At 34.2% G+C, this 6573-nt stretch overlaps 1 long non-coding RNA gene across 3 annotated transcripts; it reads right to left on the reverse strand.

Annotated features, from left to right (window-relative positions):
• Positions 1 to 408: 408 nt before the first annotated feature.
• On the reverse strand, positions 409 to 5730 carry LOC149580340 (uncharacterized). Of its 3 annotated transcripts, none has more exons than XR_016359915.1 (4): positions 5329 to 5730; positions 4974 to 5210; positions 4716 to 4843; positions 409 to 763 (listed from the first exon to the last, which is right to left on the reverse strand). It is a non-coding gene; the product is annotated as an uncharacterized LOC149580340 (long non-coding RNA). The 3 variants fall into 3 exon arrangements; XR_016359914.1 differs by having other exon boundaries at positions 409 to 756; positions 5329 to 5716; XR_016359918.1 differs by having other exon boundaries at positions 409 to 756; positions 4983 to 5210; positions 5329 to 5714.
• Positions 5731 to 6573: the final 843 nt, after the last annotated feature.

A 6573-nucleotide genomic window follows, 5' to 3' on the forward strand; every position in this document is an offset into this window, starting at 1 on the left:
AAATACTAAAATCGGATATTATTTCATAGATGGCATTCAAATGTTGTATGTTATGGTTCTATAATCTTTAAATGACATGCTTTGTGCTTAGTTTCATATGAATGACATGTATATTTACAAATTTCAATGTATATACTATATTTGAAAATTTTCCTATATATATAGCCGTCCCCGTACCGGAAACTTGGGGGAACATAGATATAAAGAGAGTTTATTTCTATTCCCATTTTCAAATGATGTTCAAACATACCCTCTCAATGCAGACAATATCAATACTTATTACATCCAACTCTTCAATTCAAGTCTAAAATAGTGCTTCTACATGGAGTTGGCAAAAAACTGACTCTTTGTTAGAGCTATAAAAGCTATTAGTTGAGTTAGTAGAAAATAAATCACAAGAAGTGGAAACTCTATGAAAACTTAAGCATAACCATGTGAACAAGTATATTTGGTACAATGTAATATTTCACACTGATGACAATAAAAATGATACCATCTATAATGTATTTATACAAACGAACAAAAAAATATCAATAATTGGAAACCCTCTGCAAATAAGTAAATCCAGCCATTCCAATGAAAAGCGAAAACCCACCACAATTTTATGTATTTCATTATTTTTTACTATATCAAACAAGAGAAAACCTGGTTTTCTAGCTTTGTTTCTGCTCTTTCTGTTCTTTAAGCTCTCCCATGCTGCTTCTACACCCTAATTTTGTGAGAATTGGCCCCCAAAATGAGTAACAATTTTTGAATCTGCAGACTAAAGAACATTCCTTCAGTGATCTGAAAATTTTCTAGCATGTGTGCACAAAACTAGTTCAACTAATAAATCCTTGCTACTTGGTCAATGTTGGAAACCATTTATTAGCGAAATGCTCAGGGTTTAATTATATCTAATTATGACAGTTCTAAAATTTCCAATGATTGTAAATTTATTTTTTGGGTGCTAAGAATAAATGCAATCAAAGAAGTCTTCAGCAATCCTGAACTGAAATCCATATGAAGGCCCAATCAGGGAAATGTATTGTCAAATGCTAAAATAAGCAAAATATTGTTAGTTTGCCTGAAGATTACCATTATAGGAGCATTTATTTACACTTAAAGGGACTGCTTGATGGATTGCAACTCTTAGAATAAGGTATATGTGGCATGCTTTGTAGAGTAAATCATGATTGACTATGCAGGTGGTGGAAAAAATCCTAATAAATTGAGAGAATTTAGATAAATTTTAATTTACTTTTTATCAAGCTTAATGGGTTATAAAAACTGTTAACATGGACAGTTACCAAATGGGTAACCAACAAAACCAAAATTAGAACAACAAACAAATCCAACCAAGAGGACAACAGAACTGTAACACTATAATAAATAGAGAGCACAATGGAAATAACAAAATTTACCAAAGGAAACAAGAAGTTTGTCTGCTTTTATTGAGTACAATATGGCAAGCCTTAGTTAGATTGTTGGAATTATTTAAAGCTGCATCACATTAGATGATGTAAGGGAATGTCTTAACATTTCTAGATTGCAATCATGTTATGGTCATTGATTGAAAATTGTAATGTTCAAAACAAGTGGTTGAATGAAAGGATATTTATCTGTGTAATAAGCTTTATCATCAGCCAATATTTACTTTCATGCATTTTGTTTGTGATAGTAAAGTTATGCTATCCAGAAGTTTACATAGATAATTGCTTTAAGTCAGTTGGAGAATATAAAGTATTCTTTCAGAAATTGTAGTTTTTTCTTTGATTCATGGCCACACCCTTCTTTTCACTACGCTCTATGTGTACTGCAGATTTTGGACCAAATGTTTCTATTTCCTTTTCAATTAGGCAAGAGTTTTCAGGTTGGTATTTGAGTTCTATACCATTAGGACAACCACCACTAGCGACTTGACACATAAATCCATATCTTATTACAACGTTTATGTCTTCAAGTAAATTGTCTATTTGTTCATTAGGACCAGGATCTTTTCATTCTTCCATGTCAAATGTAAGATCACTGGGTAGAAAAGTTTGATTGGGTGAAGCCGTTTCCCCATGTCAGTTTAAACCAACAAGGTGAGGAATTAGAGAAAGCAATCAAATAAGTTGCTTTCTAGTAACTAAGTTGCCGGTTCGCGGTTCGGTTCCGGGTTCGGGTTCGAGAACCGGTTCGCTGGTTCGACAAAATTTTGAAAAGGGGTTTGGGTTTGTTTGGGTTCGTTAGTACAAAAACATGTAAAAAAAAAATTATTTTATATATATATATATATATATATATATATATATCTTTACGAAGCATGAGTTAGAATTAGAATGTAGCATAGTAGCCTAAACACATTTGAACAACAAAAAACTTTAAAACAGCATAAACAATATAGTAGCAAACCACAGCGATCATTGGAACCCCTAGCGACTAGATCTCTTCCCTTTCATTTAAAAAATTCATAACTGTATCTGATTAGTTTATGCAGATCAACAGTAAGTTTTAATAAAAATTTCTTCTTTTCATAAATTTATTTACCAAACTCTTATTATGATTAACATAATCGATTGAACGTGGTTAAAAACTAATTAGATCTAGCTTGCAGAAGGTAAATCCCTTTGACCAGTTGAATATTCTTCAATCTCTTTGGGCACAATCTCCCAAGCACTGATCAACAACAGTAAACTGGAAAAAAACCATTCATGGAGGCCTTTGGATAACACTATCTGACGTCCCAGATTCAATATTCTTTAATACAATTTTTAATATACCTAGAGGAGAAATAATCAGCCAAACAGTGATAGACAATGTGGTAAGTAGCTGCCCCACCTGACCCTATTCATGTGACCGTAACTTTCTTCTGCAAGGCAACATTTCCCAATAAAACGTTGTTTATTGTTTAGTGTTTGAAAAATTCATATTGCTACTCAAATAGGCCCTGAAATTCCTCGAAATTGGTCATGGTGGTCGCCACATGTTGAGCATCTTCTCTTGTGGGTGTCTCAAATTTAGTAGCATTTTGATTCAAATAGAAAGTGTTTTACAGCTAGGGATTACTCAACACTAAAAAACTGTGGCATTGTAATGCCTACCAACCCAGACCCAAGATGTATCAACATAAATTAAATTAAAACATGCTGTAATGTGGAAAATTTATATGTGGTTCTCCTGGGTTCGAACCCTGGTTCGAACCAAATCGAACCAGGCCTCCAAAAACGAACCCAGGTCGAACCCAGGTCGAACCGGACCTGAACCACGAACCTTTACGTGGTCCATTTGGTGTAACTAAGTTATTGAAGTAAGCATAGAAGTAAGAAGATCCATACAGATAAAGCTGTTGCTGACAAAAAAAGGTGATTTCAGTTTGAGTATTTGAAATTTTTATCATAGTGATAGAACACGCATAGGATTTATAATTTTTCATAAACAAGATTTTAATTATTGAACTTAATTGACATGTCTTATCTTATAAACACCCGTTCTTTGAATAATTATTCATGATGGTGGATTCTCAATTGTGTTATTGAGTGCTAGGTACTCATATGTCTTTGGATGTAGGCATTACTAAGTGCATATACAATTCAAAAAGAAATCAGTGCCGGCGTTAGGTACTCAGATGTCTCTGGATGACATAAAGGTTGGTCTTGTTGGGCATCTTGCAATTGGTCAAACTCTTAGATCACTTGCATATTTTCTTGGCAATGACAACAAAGTGAAGATTTATTTTGTAGCTCCAGATGCAGTGAAAATGAAGGTAGGCTCTCTAGGTATGTTTTACAAGAAGTTTTCACTAGTTCAAGTTTATTTGAAAATCGCTCAGAGTTCTACATTCTTTGTTGCACTATCTCTAAACTGCATGACCGTCATTGAATTTCTAAGCAATCTTTTTCATTTCATTGTTGTGGTTTAAAAAATATATCTCATTAATTCGGAGAAATATATCTGCACCATCTCTAACCCACATGATTCTCTTTTAATTTCTAAGCCATATGTTTCCTTTCATTTTTAAGACTTATACTTCGTATTTCCATAACTCAGAAATCCATAGATCGAGCACAGTTTTTGCATTTTATTGAGCTTAGTTGGATGGCATTAGGGTCACAGTTTTATTTAAACTAGAAAACACAAACAAGGGAGAATTGTGCTTTGCTATAGTTACAAAATGTCCAGAACTTGTTAACGAAACTTCAATGCCACAGTTTCATAAAGAAGTTTCTTATGGCTAGAAGCATTGACAGTCATCAATACGATGAGATAATAGAACTCAACATAAACAAGTTTGCTTCATCTTAAATAACTCATATATGAGTCTAAACTTTAGCATCTTATCATCATCACAGCCTATTTAACAATATTTGCAATATAAGCTTAAAGCCACCATTCAGGCCGTACAGCCTACTGGAAATTATGCAACATTCACTGAGACGGGTGAGAAATATATTCTTCATTATTTTCACCTTCATACACACTGTATAACCAATCCAACTCTTTAAACGGACTAAAAAATAGGACACCCAGTCATTAAAATCCCTGACGTTTGAAATTCCATAAAAGGTGCCCGTTTCATTATATTCATACAGGAAACTAATAATTTAATAAGATTGCACCAAATAATTTAATATGCTTGGACCAAAGAATTCAGCAGCTTAAAAGAATGCGGGTGAAACAAGAAAATTTTCTCAGAAATCTAACTCAAAAACTTAAAAGCATGAAGATCACTTAAAAGCATGAAGATCACCTACCTGGTTTGAGAAGAAACCTCTCTCGGCCGTGTAAGAGGCAGGGTGCACCCATGAGTTGCAGAGATTCACCGCGGACTTGAGAATTCTTGACCAAAATGGCTTCTGGATTTCCAAAGTGTGAATCCGAGCTGAAGACAATTACACAGAATTATTTAGAATTCCAGCTAACCGAAGCATGCCGTGGAATAGAACCTAATCGTTCGTATTTTTAAATTTGAATTGGGAAATGAAAGGAATCTAACGTGGAATAGAAGCAACCTTGCTCACATTTTTTTCCTGCCCTTTTCCTGCAAAACCAAAGGACGCCATGTATCCTCCGTAGCATAGTTACCCTTACAACCCAAATAATTGAACCTATGAACTTTAGTCAATTTATTTCTGCCCAGTTCATTATAAACAACATAGTCGTAAGTTTTGTCCCTCTTTTCCCCACTTCCTCTAAGGTTTCCTCTGTGCAAATACAATAACAAAGAGAGTACGAACAGGGAGATAGCCCTGCAAATACCAAAAGCCAACTATTAATAGTTCTAGCCAGCTAAAATGCAATTTCAAGATCTAACTGATTAAAAGTGAACGAGAAATTTTTCAAAAACTTAAAACACGAAGGTTGCACCTGGTTTGAGGAGAAATTTCTCTCAGCCGTTTCCTAAGAGGCAGAGTCCCAATGGTGAGAATTATTGACCAACATGGCTACTGGATTTCCATAGTGCGAATGCCAATTGAAATCAATTGCATAGGTTTTCTTGCCAGCGAGATGCCCAGAATTGGGCATAGCGCATTCCATCGGTGGTGGAGGCCCTGCTAACTGAAGCATGCTTGTGCATGCCTGTTTGTATTTTTGAATTTGAATTGGGGAAACCAAAGGAATCTACTCATATATATATTGTTAAATTTGAATTAGGGAAATCAGAGGAAGTGTTGTTTACAGGACACGGCGAAATTTGAATCGGAGAAATAGAGCCGTTTCACAGACAGCTAGGAGCCTATGTCACGTAGATATCTGAATTGGGGAAATAGGTATATATGTCACGTGGAGGAGGTTTAAAATGGATTTAGATTTCTTGTGAAGATTTTATTCACCTCCACATATAATAAGTTCGATTTCTAGTGTCAGTACACTAGTTTATCAAATAAAATATAATTTAATATAATATCAATTTAGTCTAATTTTCCTTTTCATATATATATATGAATTTTAATCTTTCACATATTTCTAGGTAAAATATAATTTATAGTAATTTCAAATTATAATAAATGAGTGTATTCCATTTTAAAGGATGAAGAAGGGAAAAATGATCTTCTTAGAGACATCAAGCCAAATTCATGGAAAAGAGGGAGTTATTAATGATGATTATCTTATCACATTAACAAGTAATAAAAAGAAGGAAAGGGTGATGGTCTTTCAACGATTGGAGTAATTATTGTTACTTTTTGTCGCATTCCTTATGGGTGAAATCCTTGCCCAAAAGATTTAAAGGTTTTATATCAGTGAATTTGTGTTACCTTTGTTGTCTCTATTTTATTATTAGTGTGGTGTCAAAAGTTGAGAATTTTATCCATCTAGAATCGTAGGTGATCTTAGGAAAATAAGTGAACTAGTTTCCTGTGATAATTGGAAGGTTGATAGTAGAGTCTAGGAGATTTTGTAGGCAAGTTCCCTTACCCCGTTCATGGAGGACATGCATGGAGGAAACCCCAATGTAACTAAACTCTTTCACATGGAATGAGATGAAGGAAGAATGGTGATTGTTGGTAGGATAGTTACTATTTATGAGGGGGTCATATCTACTATCACTAGGATTTTGTCTACAAGGGAAAAATATTCAGGGACAAAAATTGCTCATATGTTGTTGTGAAT

Source organism: Cupressus sempervirens, chromosome 1 (genome assembly GCF_028749045.1).
Source record: "Cupressus sempervirens isolate cs-2001-9-10 chromosome 1, ASM2874904v1, whole genome shotgun sequence".
Taxonomy (NCBI): domain Eukaryota; kingdom Viridiplantae; phylum Streptophyta; class Pinopsida; order Cupressales; family Cupressaceae; genus Cupressus; species Cupressus sempervirens.